Source organism: Macrobrachium rosenbergii, chromosome 27, assembly GCF_040412425.1.
Source record: "Macrobrachium rosenbergii isolate ZJJX-2024 chromosome 27, ASM4041242v1, whole genome shotgun sequence".
NCBI classification, from domain to species: domain Eukaryota; kingdom Metazoa; phylum Arthropoda; class Malacostraca; order Decapoda; family Palaemonidae; genus Macrobrachium; species Macrobrachium rosenbergii.
In genome coordinates, this window is record NC_089767.1 from 1,184,469 (window position 1) to 1,208,317 (window position 23,849).

Genomic DNA, 23,849 nt, shown 5'->3' on the forward strand with positions numbered 1-23,849 from the left:
ACAAACCCAAAATGGTTTATCATGGAAAAATGACTAGCTGGAGTCTTCTGAAATGACTGGCTGGAGTCTTCCGAAAAATTACCTAATGCCCGCTAAAACGGCTAATAAGGGGTCCTTCGCTAATTACATAATGCTGTTCCCAAAAATCGAAACCTGCCTCCCAACCCCTTCCCCAAAGGAAGGGTGGGAGGGGGGCTTAATACCAAGATAAACTTGGTCGCTTAAGGCAGAAATAAACAAGCAGTAATGGCTAACTGGTAACCATACCATGGCTCTCACTCGACAATAGCGTTCCATTTTGAATGGTGGCAATGTTTATGTAAAAGGCGTATTTCAATTTCACAATATATATATATATATATATATATATATATATATATATATATATATATATATATATATATATATATATATATATATATATATATATATATATACATATATGTATATATACATATATATACATATATATATATATATATATATATATATATATATATATATATATATATATATATATATATATATATATATTTATATTTGGGCTCATTGCCCAGACATGCTGGTTATTTGCAACATATATGGCGAGACTACCACTGACCCCTGACACCACTCATGTCACATCAAGGGTGCTCTAATGTTGTACCTCATTATAATATTTCACAGAAAACAGCTTTGTTTTTTAAAGGCAAATCTTAAACACACACACCTGTATACAGTACATTAAGCTACTGGAACCAGCAACTAGCAACAAGCTGCAGAATTAAGTTGGGATTACCAGAGTAGGAGAGAGATAAAGAACGAGAGAGTATTTTCGTGAAAACTACTGAAACACTTTAGAGAAATTTAAGTAAAAGAAACCGCGGTTTACTTTTGGTGCCAAAATCACGTAAAGTTGTGTGGTTCACGTGCGTGTAAAATAAAATAAAATTGCGTACGAACTACTTGCTAAAAGCTAGAGAGTACTGACTTGTAAAAACGTGTGGCTCGCTTACGTATATAAATAAAACAAATTTGCGTACTTAGCACTTGATAAGCAAGAGAGCATTTGGGCGATACAATTGACACCTCTGTAGCCTTCCGCAGGGCGATGATCGAATAAGACAGATTTCACTGACCCTTCACACAAAAACGGACAACAAAGAACCTTCATAAACAGCCTCCCGGCCAGTCACAGACTGAACATCTTGAAGCATTGACTGATTGAAAGAGTTAGCCTTAAATTGCAAATTTAAAACAGATTTCCACTTTCAGTCGATTACAGTTTACCAGCGGAAAAAATTGAGCCCTGAAACAAGACGGACTTACGCCAGTCACTGGTCTCTTTGGAGCTCTGGAATAGCAATCAAAACAGTTATAAATAACCCGTGCTGATCAACCTTCATAACCTCCAGAGTGGATGAATACACCAGATATTAACCTAAAACCTGCACAGAATTGCCAACACGAAAATGATACTTGCTAAAAAATATTAGAAGAAGCAATCACCTCCTGCCCAAGCAATTATAAATACCTGTGCTAATTAATCTTCAGCAGGATGAACACCAATAAATATTAACCTAAAAGCTGTGGAGAACTGACAACACGAAAATGGTACTTACTAAAAAATATTAGCTATCACCACGAAAACGGATTAGTTTAGACTGTCATTTCTCCATCATGGCTGCCTGAGAACTGCTGCAGCTCAAGGAGAAAACCAAGATTTTCTCTCAGCCAATCAGAGCCCTCCACCAAAGAAAGAAACCATTTCCATCGCCTTCTGTCATTGGCTGAAACTTTGAACCTTTGGCCAATGAATGGAGGGCTTTGAAAGCGATACCCCCATCGGCTGGGCCAGACTATGAAAAACAGATTTCTAAATGGTTGTTTTTTTCCCCTGAGAATATTGTCACTTCCAGTATTCATATGAATATTCCTTAAAAAAAAAAAAACAGATATAGAAAGATGTTTAATTAAAGGACTCATTGCCAAGTGGATCAATTTACCAAAGGGACGTGATAAAAGTTATCAATTTTAAACTGTCATCAAATTATAGTAGGGGGAGGGGAAGGGAGAGAGGAAGGGGAGGGGGAAAGGAGGGAGGAAGTGAAGGGGCAGATAAAACGTCTTCGTGAAACAAGAAATAAGGAGGAGGCATAAAAAAGAGAGAAAAAAAAATAGGTCGGAATGCTATGCAAATTAACCTCCCCCCACTTCTTTTCAGAGCAATATTCTGCCGAATGTAACGGTTGGGTTGGGGGCGGAAGTGGTTGGGGGCCAGGAGGGGGGTGGGGTGGACCAGGTGCCTGAGCCGAAAAACAATGGTGGATACATCGACCAGAAAAAAATGTTTTCTACTGATAATACCTGACTAAAGTTTAATATATATATGTAGCCGAAATTACAATGTACCTGTCATCACGGATACATCATTTGATCCCCCCCAGGAGCTAGTACTAAAGAAAAAATGAGTTTTCTAATCAGTCATTACTGATAATACACAAAGACTAAAACAATGTAGGTGTTTAATATATATATATATATATTATATATATATATATATATATATATATATATATATATATATATATATATATATATATATATATATATATATATATATATATATATATATATATATATATATATATATATATATCATAAGTGGAGACACTTGACTACACTCATAAGTGTTGCACCATCGGCTTAAGACCTGGCGTAACTCCTAATATCACATAATTACGATAACTGCTTTTTAAATAAAAAAATAAATTTTAATTTGAGTCAGGTTTGATCTAAGTATTATTAAGATCGAAGTTGTTCGCGCTTGAATGAATCTCTTGTCCATTACTTCCTCTCTCTCTCTCTCTCTCTCTCTCTCTCTCTCTCTCTCTCTCTCTCTCTCTCTCTCTCTTATACGTTCAGAAACATTTAGGGGAGAGAGAGAGAGAGAGAGAGCGCAAAAGCCTGTAAACCAGGCATAATCTAGCACTCAATTTCCTATTAAATTAGATTAAAAAATAACCAAAGAGGTTAAATTTGCTCTAGCTTGTATTAGAAGGATGAGACTGTGCAATTTCAATTGTATACAGAGAGAGAGAGAGAGTAAAGTGTATAAAATAAGAATAATCCAGTGTCCCATTTCCAGTTAAATTATATAAATATAAATTGTCAAAAGCCTGAAATTCCAACGCGAAAGTTTGCCTGACATTGCCAAGAGAAAACTAGTCGTCCGTGAGAAATTCTTCTCACAACAATTTTTCTGATGTTTTTGTTTATTCATTGGTTTCATGCGATCTATCTCTTATTGTAGAGCTATTAGGATCGTCTGTCTCATAAGAAATTATTGATTTGAGTTTTCGTTGTGAATTGCCGCCCGTCAGGTAATCGACAGACAAGAACTATGTTACTGTATTTGTATCTGTATTTATTCGTGTGAAATCCAAATATATTCATTCGCATGCTTATGTATTTTGTAGAAATATTGACGTCTCTATTGCTTATCGTAATAAGGGTGAAAGAACCACATCTAATTCGAGAATGACACTCTTACATTATTTTTCCTGATTTTTATTATGATTCTAGCATGAAGTCTAGAGTACTGTTTTAGTTATAATAATAATAATTCATTTTTATGTTTGAAATAACTCTTAGTGAATGCATTGCACCACGTATAGTACAGTTGAAGGTGTTATTAGATCTTTTTTGTACCTCTCGCCAGAGAAGCCATTAACCGAGGTCAAGAGTTCGGGAGAGGGGAAAGGAAGGGTAGTTGTTCCCCCGCCCTCTGATCGCTCCTCTTCGCGCCCCTCTACGGGCGTGTATGCGTATGTGCGTGCACTGTATGGGCGTGACGTCGCCCAAAATTGTATTGTCACACACCACCAATTAATTCACTACATTTAACCAATATGTTGAAATTGCACAATATTATATTTGGAATTTATTTTTGATAACGAACTTGAGAATTGTCTTAAAGCTTTTTATGTGCATGTAAACTTTGTAAGTCTGTTTTGTATTCGTGGTTATTGTATAACTTGTCTCTTTTTCCCCAATAAAACCCGAATGCAGGACGGAACGTACAGCTTCTTGGCTCAACTTTTGAGTGGACCTGATATCTAGTGTCGTGTAGTGATGTGTGTGTGGACTTAGAAAGGGTGATTGCCCTTAGCCTTTGAACTTTGCTGTAACTTGGTTCATTTGAGTGCCATTGAGTTATAATCCCCTTTGAGTAATTATTTTATTTGTCTCTTATGTAATTACTCTTTGATATGTTTAACCTTTAGTTATTAAATTAGTTTAACTTTAAATTCAACAGATGCGTTTCAATATCCCCCATTTTTTTTCATTTTCCTGTGTTTCAGTTTTTAAGAATGGTGAATATGATTCGATCTGATAAACTTGTATTGTGTTCATACTTTAAGGTTACGCAAGTAACTTATACAAACGAGGTAACATGTAGCGGTCCTCTAAGGTCTGAAAATCAACCCGTGAGTACTCGCAAGATTTTGAGAGAGAGAGAGAGAGAGAGAGAGAGAGAGAGAGAGAGAGGGGGGGGGGGGCGTACCTCTCGTCGTATCTCGCAGCAACTTATGATCTGAGTTCATGTCTATAGGGACTGCTCAGTAATAGTATTTAATTGTGGTACTAATCAGTGATGATATTAGTGTGTTATCCTCGTTAGTAATGAATTGGGTTGAGAGATATCTCCCCGTAATTTAGAAACCGCAAAGGGAGCTTCGTGGTGTTGTTACATAAGGCTTTTAGCGGTTTTTTGACCAAGTAACAACATTAAGCAGACAGTCCACTTTGTCCATACAATCAACATCTTTTTTTCGCCACACCTGTTTCCCATTCAATGACGTCTGGGAAATATTTTACAAGAGGACTCAAAGAAATCTCTCAAAAATATAAAGATTTTACAGTAAAATCTGAGTTTTAAAGATGTAATATTTATTAATACTTTATATTATTTGATTTAGTACTCATAAAATGTTTAGTTATTGAATTTTAAAATATGATTTGATGTTTAACTTTAAATTTTCTGTCAAGTTTCAAAGATTGCCCGACCGGCTATTTAACCAAACTGTAAAGGGAAAATATCTAAAATTCTTGGTTTTATCCAAAATTCTTCTTTTTAATAGCCTTTTGATATTTTTAAATATAATACTCCTTTATTTTTATTATGTTTAATCCAATTAATTAAAATAAATATTTTTATATATTAATTAGTAATAATTATACAATAGCTATACCTAGGAAATACCACGCAGTTCAATAGTTGCTTTATGTGATTTTAAAATCGATTTATTTTAGAGTTTTCAGTCAAAATAAAGAATAATATTTAATACCAAAGAAAATAAGAATGATTTTCCAATAAATATCTCATATTAAATTGTTAAAATTTGCCGTCATTTACGTAAAATCGAAGGTTAAATGTTTGTGTAAACAAACAAAAGTTTCAGTTAGTATTAATAAGTCGATTTTTGTTACTATAGTTACCAAAGGATTCAGAGCAGGAAGCCTTTGAAATTATTTATTTTACAATAAAAGATTGTTGGATTTGTTGATAAATTAGTATTTTAAAATTTTATAAGTAGGAGTGCCTCTTAATAATAACAACATTAGGTATTTTTAGATTTTAAATTATAAGAGACAATAGTCCTTTATTGAAAATTCCCAGCAGACGACGCAGAATAGACGATGCTATTTGAGGTAAACGAGCCTATAATAAAAATACGTCAACGAAATGAAATTTTGAGATTATATAAAGTATATATTTTTCCATATAAATATAGGATCTCTGTTATATTCTAGATTTAATGGATATTAGATTGAAAGATTTAAGCTTTAATTTATTATGTATCAAAAGGGTTGGAGTTATGTGATTTGTAAAAGTTGTCATTAATGATTTTATACATAATTTATCAAGGATTTTCGTAAATTCCACGAATCATCTTTGATAGCTAATGAGTTCTCATTAATTTCATATTTCATATTCTATATTAAACAGAGAGATATTTTACGAATAATACTTTAAATCATGCATAATATTTTATATAATTTCAAGATACTGCCATAACTTTAAAACTCATTATTTGAAGTATATATTTTAAATGGTGTAGTGCTGACTCATTTGTGGGCCTGAAGATATAATTTAATGAATATTTAGTGCAAATTTATCCCCAAATTGAATAAATATTCTACGTGACGAATTCAATGCTATTTTATTCCTGTTTCCCATTCAATGACGTCTTGGAAATATTTTACAGAAAGACTCAAAGAAATCTCTCAAAAATATAAAGATTTTTGCGGTAAATTCTCAGTTTTAAAGGTTTAATATTTATTAATATTTTATATTATTTGATTTCATATTCATAAAATGTTTATTTATTGAATTTTTAAATATGATTTGATGTTTTACTTTAAATTTTCTGTCAAGTTCCAAAGATTACCTGACTGTCTCTTTTACCAAACAGTAAAGGGAAAATACCTTTTAAAATTCTTGATTTTATCCAAAATTCTCCTTTATTGATAGCTTTTAATATTATTAACTATAATATTCTTATATTTTTATTATTTTTATATCAATATTCAAAAAAATTTTTTTATATTAATTGGTAATAATTATACAATAGTTACACACAAAAAATAGCCCGAAGTCCAATAGTTGCTTTGTGATGAATTTAAATCGATTTATTTTTTAGTTTTTAGCCAAAATAAAGAATAATATTTGATACCAAAGAAAATCAGAATGATTTTAGAATATAAATCTTACGTTAAAACTTTAAAATTCGTTGTTATTTACGTAAAATCGAAGGTGAAATGTTTACGTAACCAAATAAAGTTGTCAGTTATTATTTTTTTGTTATTTTAGTTACTTAAAGTGCCAATAGGAGGCTATAGCGTCGCGGACCCCGTAAATTTCGTAGTGAGTGGTGAGTCCTTAGTGTTGCTAAACGAGTCATGCCGGATAGAACTATGTGACTCGGTTTTCTTGAGTAAACAGTGTGGTGAGTCATGGTTATTGCTTGAGTCATGCCCTCCAGAGCCTTTTGAATCCAGTCAGTGTCCTTTGCATTGAGTCATCATGCCCGCCAGAGCATAATACTAAATTAGGAGCAGTCCAAGGATTAATGGTGCTGGTAACCAATGTGATATATACATCAGAGGTGATGGAGACGCTTGTATTTTCTTTATTCCTTCATTTATCAGCTTATTTTTCTTTTCTGTTCTGCCTTCATAATTCAGTTGAGGCGACACGGTGCCCATTAATGGAAAGGTTAGGCCCTAGGTGGTTAGGCTATTCCAGAGATTCTTTAGGCTAGGTTAGCTACTGCAGACTTTCAGTGCCATGTTTCAGATGTCTCCATCTGTTTGATATGTTTATCCACAGCCTTTTTTTTTTTTTTTTGTAGGTTAAGTTGTTTTAGTTTCCTGTTTAATTTTATGAGTTGTTTTAGTTTCCTGTTTAATTTTATGAGTTGTTTTAGTTTCCTGTTTAATTTTATAAGTTGTTTTAGTTTCCTGTTTAATTTTATAAGTTGTTTTAGTTTCCTGTTTAATTTTATAAGTTGTTTTAGTTTCCTGTTTAATTTTATAAGTTGTTTTAGTTTCCTGTTTAATTTTATGAGTTGTTTTAGTTTCCTGTTTAATTTTATAAGTTGTTTTAGTTTCCTGTTTAATTTTATAATGGTGTCAATAACCTAGATGCTGCGACACCAGTCTTAGTGGAAAGGATAGGCAATGATATGTTGCCTGCTAGTGGGAAGGTTAGGCCCTAATATGTTGCCCATTAGTGGTACATTGCCCGTTAGTGGGATTGGAAGGTGATACGTTGCCCGCTAACCAAGGTTAACTTAACATGTTGCCTATAAGTCGTATGTTGCCCCATTAGTGGGAATTAGTGGAATTGTAATATGTTGCCTGCTAAGGGTGGTTTAAATAAAACATGTTGCCTATTACGTTATGTTGCCCCGTTAGCCTAAGATGTTGCCCGGCCTATTAGTGGTATGTTGCCCCGTTAGTGGGAATTAGCGGAAAGGATAAGCTGTAATATGTTGCCCGTTAGTGGGAATTAGTGGATAGGCTGTAATATGTTGCCTGCTAGTGGGAAGGTTAGGCCTTACATGTTGCCTGTTAGTTAAATTTTAAGAATTTTAGGTTGTAGCACATTGCCTGTTAGTATCAATTAGTGGGAAGGTTAAGGTGGACACATGGCCTGTTCAGTGAGAATTAATGGGAAGGTTAGGCTGACACACGTGGCCCGTTGGTGGGAAGGTTAAGCTGTGATATGTAGCTTGTTAGTGGGAATTAGTGGAAAGGATAGGCTGTGATACGTTGCCCATTAGTGGGAAGGTTAGGCTGTGATACATTGGTGAATCACATTGCTACCAAGGGCTGATGATGCCTTAACATTCCTAAGTGGCATTTTGAAATACCTTCACTCACACAATCATATTGACTTGGAACTCCCTTGTGATAACTGGCCAGCATCCAAGTCTCAAGGATTCTGTAACTTAACCAGCAGTAGTGCAGATCATTCTTGCCCTTGACATTCCCTGTAGGTGTATCGTAAGATTTGGGATGTCAGTTCCCTTGATACCACATAGCCTCTGTACTGTGCTGTCTACAACAGTCATAGGTTCTTGATACCACTTAGCCCCTCTGTACCATGTTGCCCACAACATTCTTAGGTTCTTGATGCCACATAACTACAAAGTTGTTCAGTCTTAGGTTCTTGATGCCACATAACCATTAGCCCTCTTGGGCTCTTAATGCCACATAACCTCTGTACCATGTTGTCCACACAACATAACCTCTTACCATGTTTCCACAGCAGTCTTGGGCTCTTAATGCCACATAACCTCTGTACCATGTTGTCCACAGCAGTCTTGGGCTCTTAATGCCACATAACCTCTCTGTTGTCCACAGCAGTCTTGTCTTGCCACATCCACAACAGTTCTTGGATTTTTTATGCCACATAGCCCTCATATCATATTCATAATCTCTCATCCAGCTTGCCGCTGTTTGGAGGTATATTCAAGTACCCTTTTCTAAAATTTATATAATTTAATGTTGATTATGCATATTCAGCAATGTTTGTCATATGTACTCAACTCAGATCTCTATGTTGCCATATAATGCACACTGTATAGACATTTCTCACTCCATCTCCCTTTTTTAACATCGCAAGTGGGAATGTTGAACAGGTGTGTTATTTTCTCTCTCGTTCAAAAAGCTTTCATTAAGTGAAAGTTTCCAAGTGTATTTTAAAGAATTATATAATGCTTTTATCTAGTTTTAAAGTTTGATCCTTGCTATGTTTCTATGATCAAAAAACAATTTACAAACGAATTGAACTTTGCTGATAAGCGTTGAATCTTTTGTAGCATTGAGGTGTAAATATAATTTGTTCCGACACAATATACAAAAACCCTCGGTCCTTTACATTAGAGATACTTTCAGGCGTAGGCTGGAAACGGCCGTTGAACTTCAACAAGGTGGTTAGGCAGTTACTGTCCGGGAGGCGGAGCACCGCTGCCCGGATGTAAACATTCCAATTTGCTTTCGGCCGTCAAAGCGCACGGACGTTGTTCTTTCGCTCTCTGCCTGACTGCATTTTTTCTCTTCATAATTCTTGGTGGGAATTTTCCTTTTTCTTTTTTTGTATTATGGATAAATCATCTAAATCCTCCATCCCCAGCGTGTGTGTCCTGGGGTGGGAGGAAAAAATGTAATTCCTTTAGATCTAGAGTCGATGTGGACCCACACGCTCTCTGCACATCTTGCAGGGGCGGGTGTGTTCACGCGACTCTACTTGTAATGAGTGTTGTTTGTGGTCCTCCGGAGCAATGGGGCAAGTTCGAAGGGCGGAGATCTTACCGTCGTAAGCCTTATGCAAGGAGTCGTCCCGAGGGAAATATCGCTGACCCGTTGGTGGCCGATGTTTAAGGTCGTGTTTCTACCTCCCAGCGAACTTCCTCTTCTTGCTCCCTCTCCCTCATAGTGAGATTCCCCTCCCCCTTCCTCTTACGTTTCTTCGTTTGTGGAAGGGCACGGGGAGAGTTGGACCGCGGTTCATCTCGGAAGTCTCTTCCCGTTCGGAGGGGAGTTTTCCCTTCGGAGCGGTGGAGGCTTCTTCTATTAACCCGACTTTTGCTTCAGGTACCGGGCCTGATGGCCAGACGATGATACCAAGTTCACCCTGGCTGCACCGGGCCTACCTGGCTCGGCTCTGGAAGGTTTGGCTCCCATGGCCCCCTCCAGTCACGACCCACACGGCAGCAACAGCCACTACCACGACTGTCACTTTCGCGGTTTGTCCAGATGCCGATTTCAGTTTCTTCGCATCTGGACACCCAGGTATCGGCGTCATCCGCGGGCCAGCACGCTGTTCCCCTGCCACCTGGCTTTCTGGCACCATTCTCGCGCACTGGCCCCTCCTACATTGTGACGTCATCGTACCCGTATGTGACTGTTGCCCCGTTCTGCTGAACATGGCCTGGCCTTGGATGGTTCCTCGTCTGTCTCTCCAGCCCGGCCCTTCATCTGCCTCAGTTCCCTTTCCAGCGTCCTTGGCGCGGCCCGTACAGATCTGCATGCGGGGAGGGCGGCGCTTGCATCCCTGGCCCCGCCCGCTTCGGTTCCTGGCCGACACGCCCCTCGCTGCCAGGCAATTGCTGGTCCGAGCTCCGCCGTCTCTGCCCGGGTTGCACCTTCTGCTGTTGTGGCCCCTCCCGCTGTTCCTGTTCCTGCTGTTCCTGAGTCCGCGTCTTCGCTTTCCTGGATTGGTGATCTGACTGCTTTCCTGAAGCAGATGGTGAAGAAGAAGAGGTCTAGGAAGGTGTCGTCGTCGTCTTCATCTTCGTCTTCATCGCTCGTCGTTGCGTCAGTCTGCTGCTTCTTCCTCTTCCTCTTCCAAGGCTTCGCGGCCGAAGAAGAAGAAGTCTGTCTCTCCCTAAGAAACCTCGTACTGAGATTTCTAAGGGTCTGTCTCCTTCCACACAGAAGGCAGTGGGTTCTCTCGTTGGTTCTTCCCGATCTTCGGATCAGGAACCGCTGTTCGACCTCCGGGCCAGGAGCAGCGGGGAACCAAGGGTGTGCAGACCAAGGTCGGCATTCTCCCGCTGCGCCTAAGAAACCTCCTGCTTCTAAGGCCAGCGAGACCGCGTCGGACTCTCGTTCGCGAGTTGCTCTGAGTACCCGGGTCTCCAAGGAGACCAGGATACTGAGTCTGTTACGGTGGACACTTCTCGCCATACAGACCAGGGCGTGGGGCGAGAGAAAAAGAGCGGGGCATGCAGGTGCCCCTTCTCTTCCTGCTGGCACTCCATCCAGTGCCAGGTCAGGTTCCCGGGATAATGCTTCAGCCCGAGGGGCATGCGTGGAGAAACAGGGAAGAAGTCCCTGCTCAGTCTTCCCGAGAGGCTTCGGCCTCGAAGAAGTCTGGGGCACGTCTGAGGACAGCGCAGTGCTCGCCCCAGCCAGCCGGCAGCGTTCGACTCCTCCCAGTCCCAGGCCCCGCCTGTGCCAGACTGGCTCAGGGAGGCGCAATGCGGCACGGCTCATTTCCTCCTCCCGCTCCGCTCTCCTCGGGAGACCGTTTCACCTGGGATGAAACGTTCTCCTGAGACCTGAGGGGCCCCGTCATCACCGCGGGTTGGTGACCGCCCTCGGCCTGCTGCCTCTACTGGTTCTGCCAGTAAGGGCAGTGGGAGCGCCTGATCTTCCTCCCCTGTCCCCTCCGCTCCTTCGGTCTCCTCCAAAGGGCGTGAGTCGGAGAGGAGGAACTCTGGGAGTGTTCTCCTCAGAGTTCAACTGCATGGGGTATGTTCCTGGCTCGGTCCTTGGCTCGGCCAGGTCCTATGCCCGTGTAGTTCAGGAAGGTCCTCAGGGGTCTGCCGGGTTCTCCCTCCTGCGGGGAGAGTAGTTCGGGAGGACCGCACCCTGGAAGGACTTGAAGGTCCTCTGCCCCAGGATGCGGACACCCCTGAAATACAGAGGACTTTCGGAGGTTATCGCGGCTGATTCTGTCGGCACAATGACCTCGGGGAAGGACCACGGCCGTCTGTGGATTGTCCTTCGCGCCTCGAATCCTTCTGGGGTCCTAAGAAGGAACCCAAGGCTTCGGTGGGGCTGCCGTGGTCCACGCTTGCCGACGGGGTACTCGATCAGGTGAACGGTCTTGTGTCTGGACAAGACAGTTCCCTGGTCGATCGAGCCACTCGGAGAAGCTTCTTCCTCCCCTCTACCTCGTCAGAAGCGTTTTTACTCTCAATAGAAGGAGCGTTGCTGACTAAACAGGTTGACCCGGACCTGACTCATCTGGATCCGGGTCTTTCGTTGCAGCAATTGTCGGCAGAGAATGTTTCTCTCTCCCAGCAAGAAGCTGCAACCCTGGAAGCCACTGCCATGGCGGCCTTTCAGGCAGTCTCTGGCAACGATCTGTGGTCCTTCACAGTATCGAAGGTAGCCGCTTCCTCAGGCGCTATCGTGCCTGGGAGGACTCTGCTTTTGGGAAACTGTGCCAGTCTGGAGGTAGGGCTGTTTCCTACCTTGCCCACCAGACTGCAAACCTGTGGGCAAACTTGGTGTTAAAGCGAAGAGACGCCGTTCTCTCTCGCTTTGCCAAGTCTGTAGGTCCCGAGTCGGCAATCGCTCTGCCGAATGGACCATTGCTGGGTTCCTCCTCTCTCTTCCTAGAGAGTTGGTGGATGCCGCTTTAGACAAACGCTTGCCCGATGAGAACGACCGGCTTGTCCACCAGGCAGTGGTTAAGACCTCCGGGTCTTCTCGTTCCACTGCAGCCAGGTCTTCGGGCCAGGCTGGCCCTTCCTCGGCCCTAAAAGTCCCAGTCTTGAAGGTCCTGAGGAAACACCCAGCCTTCTTCTTCCTCGAAAAAGGGGGTTACTCCCCGTCCTTTTCAGCCCCTTTCAATCCAGTAGTTTTGGCAAGGGTAAGAAGAAGAAGGGGAAACCTAGGGGCGCGTTCCCAAGAAGCTGCCAAAGGTGGGGGTGCCTGTCGAATGTTTTTGGGCAACGTGGCAGCGACATGGAGCCGAGACCTGGATAGTGGATGTTCTTCGGGAGGGATATCTCCTACCCTTCGAGTCTCGGCCTCCCCTCACCTACACTCCGGTCCATCTCCAACTTATCTTCTTCAGGTTCGTTGAAGGACATCGCACTACAGCAAGAAGTGCAAGCCATGCTGAGCAAGAATGCTGTAGAAGTCGTGTCGGACCAGTCTCCAGGCTTTACAGCCGGATCTTTCTTATAGAGAAGGCATCAGGGGATGGAGACCAGTCATAGACCTCTCTCCTTTGAACCGTTTCCTTCGCCAGACTCGGTTCACGATGGAAACAGCACGATCGGTGCTGGCCTCCATCAGGAGAACGACTTCATGCTTCACGGTGGACTTGAAGGATGCGTGTTTTCAAATACCCATCCATCCGTCCTCGCCAAGCCTCCGCTTCGTCCTCGGGGAGTCGGTCTTCCAATTCAGGGCACTTTGTTTCGGGCTCGACCGCTCCCAGGTGTTCACGAGTGTTCTCTCGTGTCAGCTTTGGGCCCACTGCACGGGATCGTCTTCTGAGGTATCTCGACGATTTGTTAGTCCTGGCGAGCTCTCGCTCGCAGTTGCTTTTTGACAGGGATGGAGTCTTCTCTAGTTTTGCCAGGATCTAGGGATCGTGGTAAATCTGGAGAAGTCAGATCTCACCCCCAAGCAGAGGACGAAATACCTGGGCATGCTGATAGACACGGTGGCAGCAAAAGTCTTTCCCTCGGACTCTCGTATCAGCAAGTTCAAGGAGGCAGCACAGTTGTTCCTGTCTCAACAGGAGCAACAAGCTCGGTCAATGGCAAGTCGTCATCGGTCACCTGTCATCATTAGAAAAGCTAGTTCCTCACGGGCGTCTTCACTCGGTCTCTCCAGTGGAGACTAAAGGGCTCTGGTCCCAGTCCTGAGACCCCCTGTTGTCCTTCCTCATTCCTCTTTCCGAGGAAGTGAGAAAAGGACCTCCACTGTGGTTGGACGACAGGAACCTCTTAATAGGAGTATCCCTGCATACTCCCCCGGACATGCTTCTGTTTCGTCACGATCGACCGAGGATGGGGCGCACACCTGGAGGAGTTGCTGACTTCGGGAGTGTGGCACCCTGAGACGACAAGCACCTTCACATCAATATTCTGGAGCTCAAAGGCGGCCTTCCTGGCTCTCCAGGAGTTCCAGGATCGAGTGATGGGACACTCCGTGGTGTTGATGAGCGACAATACCACAGTAGTGGCATATGTCAAGCAAGCAGGGGGACTGGTGTCCCATCAGCTTCATCAGTTGGCAATGCAGGTGCACGAGTGGGCAGTAGCTCACTTTAGAGCTTGTCAGCCAGATACATTCCAGGCAAGAGGAATGTAGTGGCGGACAAGCTCAAGCCGCCAGAGCCAGGTGGTAGGGACCGAATGGTCCTCCCATCAGAAGTAGCGGAAAGGCTGTTGGACCTGTGGGGGCGTCCAGTGATAGATCTGTTTGTGCCACCCTCACAACAGAAAACTTCAGGTCTTCTGTTCGGTCGTGCGGACCCATGGGCCGCTGTTTGAGGGCGCTTTCCAACATCCGTGGGACAACCTCGACACGTCGCCTTTCCTCCATTCTGTCTGATTCGTCGGGTAATCAGCAAAGTGATGATCACCCCGAATCTCAGAATGACTCTGGTGGCACCCAAATGGCCACAGGCCAATTGGTACCCGGACCTGCTAGCTCTCCTCTCCGAGGCACCGAGAGAGATTCCCCCTGGCCCAACCTTCTCGTCAACCTCACGCACAGCGGTTCCACCTGGCAGTGCATTCCTGTGTCTTCACGGCTGGAGGTTATCCACCATCTCTTCTGAGCGAGAGGCTTTTCACGCCGAACGCATGGCAACAGAGATGGCAGGATACCTCAGAAGATCCTCCGCAGCGGTATACCAGGAAAGTGGTCCGTCTTCTGTGGTTGGTGTCGTCGAAGGCCATCTCTCGGTCAGAGCTACTGTTCAGCAGGGCGCGGACTTCCTCGTCTTCCTTCAGCTTGAGAAGCTTCTCTCCATTTCAGCAGTAAAAGGCTACCACGCCACTCGGCCTAGTCTTGCGGCTGAAAGTTTAGACATCTCTTCCTCTTTCGAGATTTCTCTCCTCGCTGAGAAGCTTCAACGGTCTTGCCCCACCCAGGGATCTCAGGCCCCTGCGTGGGATGTGACTCTCGTTCTAAGGAGCCTGACTCTGCACCTTCCTCTGACGGGCCTTTTAAGAGAGTCGTCAGACAGGGATCTGACCCTCAAGACCGTTTTTCTTGCTTGCCCTGGCGTCGGCGAAGAGAGTTGGCGAACTTCATGGACTTTCCTTTGATGTAAAACACTCAAGGGGATGGGGATCAGTTACGCTCGATTTCATCCAGGATTTCATAGCAAGACTCAGAATCCTTCGGTCCCTGACGCCTTCTGTCCCTTCACGATCCTCCTAGAGGACTTCCTAGATAATGATCCAGACGAGATGCTACTGTGTCCTGTTAGGGTGCTGCGGCGCTATCTGAAGAAGACTCGGCACCTCCGGCCTGAGTGTCGACGACTCTTCGTTAGCACTGGCTCGACCAAGAAAGAAGTGTCCAAGAACACCATCTCTTTTTGGCTTCGTGAGACAATAGAGCGTGCTCTGCTGCAGGAGAAGATGACACGCACGCGCGCGTCCGAGCTCAAGAGGTCCAGCAGCATTGGTCCATCCCTCGCATTCGGGAAGAATATGTCGGTACCACAGGTACTGAAGGCAGGTGTGTGGTCCCCAACAGACTACCTTCACTTCCTTCACCTCCCAGGGTGTTGCACACAAGTCCTTGGACACTTTTTCCTTGGGTCCTGTGGTGGCTGCTCAACAGTTGTGTAGCTTATCCAGCTCCCCTAACAGGGACAGGTTGCATCTGAATGCCTATGTTGTGCAAAGGATTGGGGAGATGTTTGTTGAGTGAAACTGGCCTCTTTTCCTTCTCCCTATCCTAAGCTCTCTTCCCACGGGCAGGGAGGCGGACGGATTCAAGCTGGACCGGGCGATCGAGGCAGGTAAGCACATAACGTGAGCTTCCGTTCTATTCCCTTTCAGGTTATAAAGCAACCCCCACTCCTTTCTCTTGCAAGGGGAGGAAAGAAATGACTTTGAGACAAACCCAATGCTTATATTTGCCTTATTGTCATCCGACGTCATTTCTTCCTAGCCTACTTTTTCTGAACTGACGTTTCCTCTTTCATGCAAAGGGTCCCTAAGTCTGACATAGATCTTGCGTTTCTTACAACCCGATCTTTTGTCAGAGGTGATTTTCCCTTCCTCGCTCTTACGACCAGGAAGGGAAGACAAGGTGGTGAACTCCAGTCAGTTCAGAGAGACTTTTTCAGATTCCTCCTCCAATCAGTAAATCTCCTAATGTAAAGGACCGAGGGTTTGTATATTGTGTCGGAACAAATAACAATTTTTGAAAGTAAATTGTATTTTTTCCTAATACAAACCTGAGGTCCTTTTACAGTTATGCCCACCTCATGCCACCCCTCAATCTGTACATGGGCCAAAGGGCAATTGAATGTTTACATCCGGGCAGGCGGTGCTCCACCTCCCGGACAGTAACTGCCTAACCACCTTGTTGAAGTTCAACGGCCGTTTTCCAGCCCTACGCCTGAAAGTATCTCTCCTAATGTAAAGGACCTGGTTTGTATAGTTAGAAAAATACAATTTACTCAAAAATTGTTATTTTATTTGTGATTTCATTTGTGAATTTAGTAAGTATGTTTATGAATTAGGTGAAATGTGAAATAGACTCCCCTACTGTAAGTATGCTTGTGAATTAGGTGGAACGTTGTGAAAGAGACACCCCCACCCACCCCTTTTGGGGTAGCAGTAGACCTGTATAAAATCCAACATAGTCTCTCTTTGCTGGGAAGGTTTTTCCTGAAATCTCAATTTGTCTTTGTTTAATATCTGTTCACACCCACTTGGCATTCTGTCTAACTGACATTCAGGCATATAAAGAGAGCTTGTACTTGTAGTTTTATGGGCCTGTATATGAATTAGGTGTCATTTTTTTTTTTTTTGGTTTGGTGAAATATGTTTGTTGAACTTCATTTTTTACTGTATTTTGCTTTCAGAAATGAGAAAGGGTCCTGTGGTTGCATTCAGAATTGATGCAATACTTCTCACCAATAACTCCATGTTGTGGATTTGTCGGACCTGTGGAACCTTTCAAAGGAGCATGTTACTGCCAACGAGGCTATAGTAAGTAACTAGAATGCTACGGCAATCAGCTTAAAGCCTTATATTACTAATTTATTTGAAAATTATGCACATTGGACAGTCCAGTTCCATGTGATAGCACAACCCTGCGTAACCAGTCAGCTAACTGGAATCTAAGCATACATGTACATAGAATAAAAACATTCCTATCTTTTCCTGTTATTCAGATTTTGATTGGTGGCTTTCAAATCCTCCTTAATCTTATTACAGTTTCTTACCTAACAATCTTGCCACTAAGCAATTGTACTTTTAAAGTATATTTTTTTTACAATATCTTGGATTATTTTACAATAACACAAAAGATCTTTAAGCCTAAATCAGACTCATCTTAATAAATAACATAAGAAGAAGAAGTATCAGTTTACAGACCACTGAGCTGATTAACAGCTCTCCTAGGCATGGCCCTGTTTCTGTAAGAACCAGTGGTTACTTCAACGGGACCTACAGCTTATTGGGAATCCGAACCACATTATAGCATTCTATATCATAATGAAATAAATCTCCTCTAACTCTTCATCAGCCTCTCTTCTGTCTTAACTTCGCCATCTAACAGTCAATTGTTTCCGAGTCGGCCAACAAAGCAAATGTTATATTTTTCTCCAGTTACAAATGCCAAAGTACTTTTTAAAAATGCAAACAATTTACCTTTCAATCCTTTAGAACTGAAATAAGGTGTGACCTCAGGTCCTGGGGTTAAATGATGATTGCCACAGTTCTTGGCCTCAATTTTAGAATCCGTTCCAGCACTGCAGTCAACTTTTTGGTGTTGCTTCTGTAAACAGATTAATTAAGATAGGACTTTGAGGGTGTAATTTGATGTGCTTTTGGGTCATGTAGGTTTTGAGTTAAATTGACTGCAGTAGGCATTATGAAGACCTCTTTGCAGCGCCAACCTAGAAATCTTATGTTAGAATAATTGTCTGTTCTCTTTCCGTCTTACTTTCAGTCCCCTAACAATGTTTTTTAAAACATTTTTGCAGTAGCATGAGTTCAACTTGAAATAAATTCCTTTATTTGTGCCTTCATATATTTAACCTTTGAATGACCAGCTAGTCAAGATCTTTAACCAAGCCCCTTTTCATGATATTTTTTAGACCTTTTACCATAAACTGTTTTTAAATAGATTTTTCTAACTGATGCATTGAGGTTTTCTCATCACTTATCAGAACGAGTGTCAGCTTTTGAGTTTTTAAGCATTAATTCTTACAGACCTATTTAAAAATTTAATTGTCATAGGGAGACCTGGATTAATGTTTTTCTTGGAAATTTTGAATGAGTTAAAGTATATAATTTGCCTTGCAGTGTTTATAAAAATTTTTATAAAAAATTATCAGAGTCCTCCACTCCTCTTTGAAACAGAATCACCCACTGAGGTTCAGATGACATCAGTGGGTGTCAGTCACTTGCACTAAACTTTGAAGCAACCACTGATATTTTTAGTGGCATCAAGGAAACTAAAACTTTCATTCTTAGAAAATCTTCAACAGTTTCATTATAAAATCATTTTTTACAGTTTTTATTTTGGTTATTTTCCATTTTTGCAAGTTTTCAGCCTGAAGGTGATACCATAAACAGCACTGGATTGTGTTAAATCAATTTTCTGCGTTTCATAAAGAAAAATTTTAATATTTATGTAGTAAGTGGTCAGTGTTTTATTTGCTGCCATAGAGAGTTTTGGAATTCCCCAATGTCTCCAAGTGTTAAGAGATTCTTCAAACACTGGGAAATGATTAAAGTATTGCAAGAGTACGTCTGAAATCACAAAAGGTTGTACTCTCTGTAGCCTAGGGTTACATAGCTTGTCAACTGTCTGTTCCTTGAACTTTGGAATCATAACCTACCTTCCATTTGCTTTTGTTATCAGCATTTTTTTCTCAGGCCTGTCCTAGAAAAAGGTATGAAATCACCATACCACTGCTCTTGACAGTTTTTCTTGCTAAAGTTGACAGAATGTATCTGGATCTGTCATTTGTATCAATTCATGCTCTGACTGGGTCTTGTATGTTGATAAGACTGCCGTTGCCCACTTAAATCCCTGTTGCCAAGGTGCCCTTGTGGAAGACTGGTTTGCAAGCATATCTGTTTGTGGCATGTCAAGGGACAGTTGGTCATTCAAAACCCTTGGGCTGAAAGGCTATAAAACAATTGATCATGAGTATTACTGAGAGACATTTTACATCAGGGCATTGTATTATTATTACAAGTAACTAACAGGCAGTTTATGATATTTGTTTACTATTTTGCAGATGACCTCTTACTTGTCATTGGTGTACTCAACTGTTGCAAGATGGGTGGACACCTAGAAACAGGCCTTCTGTTAGCAACTTATGGTTGAGGTCAGCTTTCTTGATTAAACACTGCTGTGTTTTCAAGTGTTCTCTAGTTAGTTATAACATAATCACAAGGATTCCCCACTTTGCATTCTAAATTTCTAGAAAAGTCAAAATCTGAATCATGTATAAAAGGCAGGTTGGCAAAATATCATTGTAACTTTAGGGCAGTAGTTCAATCAAAATGTCTTTTTTAAATGTTTTGTGGTCTAAATGTCCACCCTCAATTAGATAAAAAAGCAATATATTTAGCCTGTTAAAATGCTGTTTAGTTTGATCAAATTATTTCAGCTATCTCCAAAGTAGAATGTGCAGTATGCAGTTTCTGTAACAAATTTAGCTGGTCCGCTGGTATGGCACACTAGTTATTGTTTTGCTGCCCAGATGTCATAACAGTTCATGCCTCCCCAATGCAATGAAAAATCACTGGCTCTGTATCATGGTCAGTTACTGCCACAGTGTGGGGTCTGCGGTGGGAAGTTAAAACCAGCATTCTTTAATTAATGGCATTTATGTTCCATGTGATTAGGCTTCATCTACCAAAATAATAGTGTTAATAATAATCAGATATAACTATTTCAGTTAGTGATCATTTAACATCACAAAAACCCACTATTTTAAATGTCAGGATTTTTGGAATAATGAACCTGATAATAAAGCAGATCCCAGAATGCTGAAAGTAGGGTAGTGTTTCAAATAACTGCTTTACACCAAATTTTTTAGATATAATTATTAACGAATGACAGTAAATAAAACTAGTTATTGAATCAAATAAGTAAAAAGTAAGAGACATTTTGTTTGAATATGCTATTCTAAGCCAGATTATTTGATGACAAGACAGGGGAAGCCCAGGTTCAAAGGCTGATAGGCTCCAATCTTTCAAAGTATAGGCTTTGTGGTCACTAAGTAACTGGAGTTAGGTATTTTTAGATAACCCAGGGGAGGGGTACAATCATGTAAATAATCTTTAAGGTTTTGAATGTATTTCAGTAATTACATGATAAATGTCTTTAGTACATTTTAAACTGAATTTTCAGTTAAAGATCAGCCCCCTCTAAAACACATTAAAAAACAATTGGATCATTGCACAACCTTGGCACCTTAGATGTGAGATAGCTGAAAAAGCAGGATTTATTTTAAGCTTAGTTAGTGTAATTATGGGTTATAGCACTCCAGAAACAAAAACAAGTAATAGTTACAAGTTTCATTTTCTGAGGTTTTGTCTTGAAAGGTATCTGAATTAGTATCAATTTATGCTACATTTGTTTGCCACTTTTCATACAAATAGCAATAAAAAGATTTCTCTGTCTCTTTCCATAAATTCATGTTTGATGTTTTTCGAGGGACAAACTCAGCTCTTGAAAACTTTTTTTGAGATAGTGCACTGTATATTTGCTACATTTTTAGGATGAGAGAATTGTTTTTGGAACAGTTTAATAACTGAATTTCTGCAGTGCCATCAGCCTGAATTTTCTTGCTCTGCAAAGTAACAGTCTTGTTTCTGTTGAGGTGCTGATATGATGCACTGACCAGCACTTTCTTCGTTCATGTTTCTGTAAAATTGCTGAATGGTTTTCATTCTTGTTAGTTTGAGATGTTGTTTTGTAAAGAGTTGTGGGTACCATTGCCATGTCTTTCATTATTATTAATTATTATTATTATTATTATTACTGTATTATTATTATTATTATTATTATTATTATTATTATTCAGAGGATGAACCATATTCAGATGGAACAGGCCCACAGGTCCCATTGACTTGAAATTCAGGCTTCCAAAGAATATTAAGGTGTTCAGTAGAAAGAAGTAATAGAAGATGAAGGAATACAGAAAGAATGGATCACCTGTTGAAAAAAAAAATTAAATTAACAAATTAAGAGTTATTTGTTGTTTTTTGTCATCTTTTTTGATTTTGGTTCTTAATTTAATCAAAATTGCTCTTAATTTTGATCAGATAAAGGACATTCTTTGCATGTTTGCATGATAAAGCGAGTGGCCTTTCTGTTTCCTTGTGAATGGTTGCCTAGTGTGAAGAATAGTATGAAAGTGAAATCTGTGCTTAATTAAACTTCAGCTTTGAGATTGAAATGCACAAAAGGAAGGTGTTGAACATTTTGAAAGCCTCTTTTTGTATTACAGATCCCCATCCATGAAGAACCAGCTGGACAAAAATGGTTTTATTTTCAAGGCTGAAGGTTTTCAACCTTAATCAAGTGGATACAGTTTCCTCTGAAGACTCTGCAGACTAGGAACAACTGCAGGGACTACTACTCGTGTTGCTTGCCGTGGAGTTGAACATAAGAATGTGTATAGCATAAAAGCTTTTATGTAGAATTATGCATGAACTAGAAATGACTTTGACATTACCCAGAGAAGGGTTGAAATCAGGGCTCCAAAGCGTTGAGATACTTATACCAGTGGGCCCTTTCTACATTCATGTTCAGTACAAATGCAAAACTCATTCAATGGTTATTTGGCACCTAGCCTATTCTGTTTGGCTCAGGACCCAAGTTTAAAATTTCATATCTTATCAGAATGGAAAGGATTTATGGTAAATTTTGCACTCTTAAAAAGTTTCAATATGCCGAGCTAAGTTGTGTCCTGCATTCAACTCTCAAAATCAAATGTATCTTTAGTGGTTCTCCAACTTTCAATCCAACAGCGTGTATAAAGTATCAGAAACAAATGTGAGATCTTCATTTTCTATTAATCCAGTTACATTTTGAAGGAGTTGCAACATATTAAGTGAGGTCTGATATAGTGAGAGTTAATGTCAACTCAGTGGTTTCGTTCATTTATAATACTAAAATACAAAAATGAAACCATTGATTTAATTCTGATAAGAGTATAAGTTGAAGAGGGTGGTCTGCTTAACTTTATACTCAATTCTTGTTGAAATTAGATATATTAATTGTAATCAGTTTTATAAATTTTTTATCAGCTTTACAAACATATTTAATATCGAATAAACCTGTTCTGTAAATGCTAGATATTGTCATATATCCTGCATGTTTTGTCACTAATTATGGATATTGTATTTGATGTAAAATTGGGAATCGTTATTGTAGTACTGTATAGTGATAACTTTAATTTTGTACCAAGGTTGATTTTTGCAGCTATTTACCAGATAGCAGTCTTGAGCTGCTGATGTACTTGACCTAAAACCGTATGAGGTCACATGGCATGTTTTTCACATTAGTTTTGTTCAGCTGGAGATGCAAACCTACAAATAAGTATATTCAGATTTTCATTTAACTCAGCTAAAATGAGGGTGATATTCTTATTTAAATGTAAGGCCTCACATGACAAGAGAGAGGATGTATTTAGCTTTTACTGTCTCGCCCTCAACCTGTAAAACATTTCTAGCCTCCTTCACTCCCCATGGCAAACCAGAAATGGCCTTTTTTTTTTTAGTTTATACAGTATTTTGTATTTACTCAGTCTTTGTATGGTTGTTATCAAGTTGTCTGGAGAATAATTGACCTCATTTTGTGGGATTTTGTTTCTACTAGGCGTATGGTCATGTAGAATAGTAATTTAGTAATTGTTGTACATGGAGAATTGCATGGGTAAGAAAGTTTGTACATGTGGATCATGAATTAAAAGTCTTCAGCTTTACCATGTTGTGTGTGTTTGTGGGTGATAAGTTTCTTTTCCGTTAACTGCTTCATGAAACCGCATGCTCTTCTGGGACCCCCAAGATCAGTGGTTCTCAACGTGGGGGGCGTCAGCAATTTCCAGGGGAGGTGCGAGCCATAGGGAAAATTTTAAAATTCTCTAATTATATTTGTTATTCTCTTAACAAGAGTGAGGAACTAATTTTCAGAAGTATATAAAAAATGCAAACCTATCACCTTGTAATGTTAGTTTCCTATAGTCTACTACTCTAGTTAGACTTGTTGGGCTTACCATGTTTTGTAATTATTTGCCTCCCTCCCTATCCCTCGAAACCCCTTCTCTTTATCTTTTTTCATTTTCCTTTAAATCTGGGAGGGTAATTTTACTCATAGACGCAAAGAGGCTGTGGAAGGAGCATGGCAATAAAAAGGTTGAGAACCAATGCTGTCGATCCAAAGTAGGAGGCTGACTGATTCTTTTGCTATTGAGCCTTTTTTTTTCTAAGGTGAAGGCAGGTCAGAGTGATCAGGGTGATTTTTTGAGGCTCTATCCAGACTGTCCAGCAGGTCTCTTATTCGTATGTTAGAGTTTTTATTGAATAAGTTGCTCTTTTATGTCA

At 40.7% G+C, this 23,849-nt stretch overlaps 2 long non-coding RNA genes across 3 annotated transcripts in view; one reads left to right on the forward strand and one right to left on the reverse strand.

Annotated features, from left to right (window-relative positions):
• LOC136853245 (uncharacterized) overlaps positions 1-1,677 on the reverse strand; it is a 3,137-nt gene extending 1,460 nt beyond the window's left edge. Inside the window, exon 1 of the long non-coding RNA XR_010857392.1 lies at positions 1,602-1,677. This is a non-coding gene — a long non-coding RNA (uncharacterized lncRNA). The remainder of the gene's footprint in view (positions 1-1,601) is intronic.
• Positions 1,678-6,886: 5,209 nt separating this feature from the next.
• Positions 6,887-23,849, forward strand: LOC136853343 (uncharacterized). Of its 2 annotated transcripts, none has more exons than XR_010857416.1 (3): positions 6,887-6,992; positions 17,138-17,264; positions 21,752-23,849. It is a non-coding gene; the product is annotated as an uncharacterized lncRNA (long non-coding RNA). The 2 variants fall into 2 exon arrangements; XR_010857415.1 differs by having other exon boundaries at positions 6,919-7,151.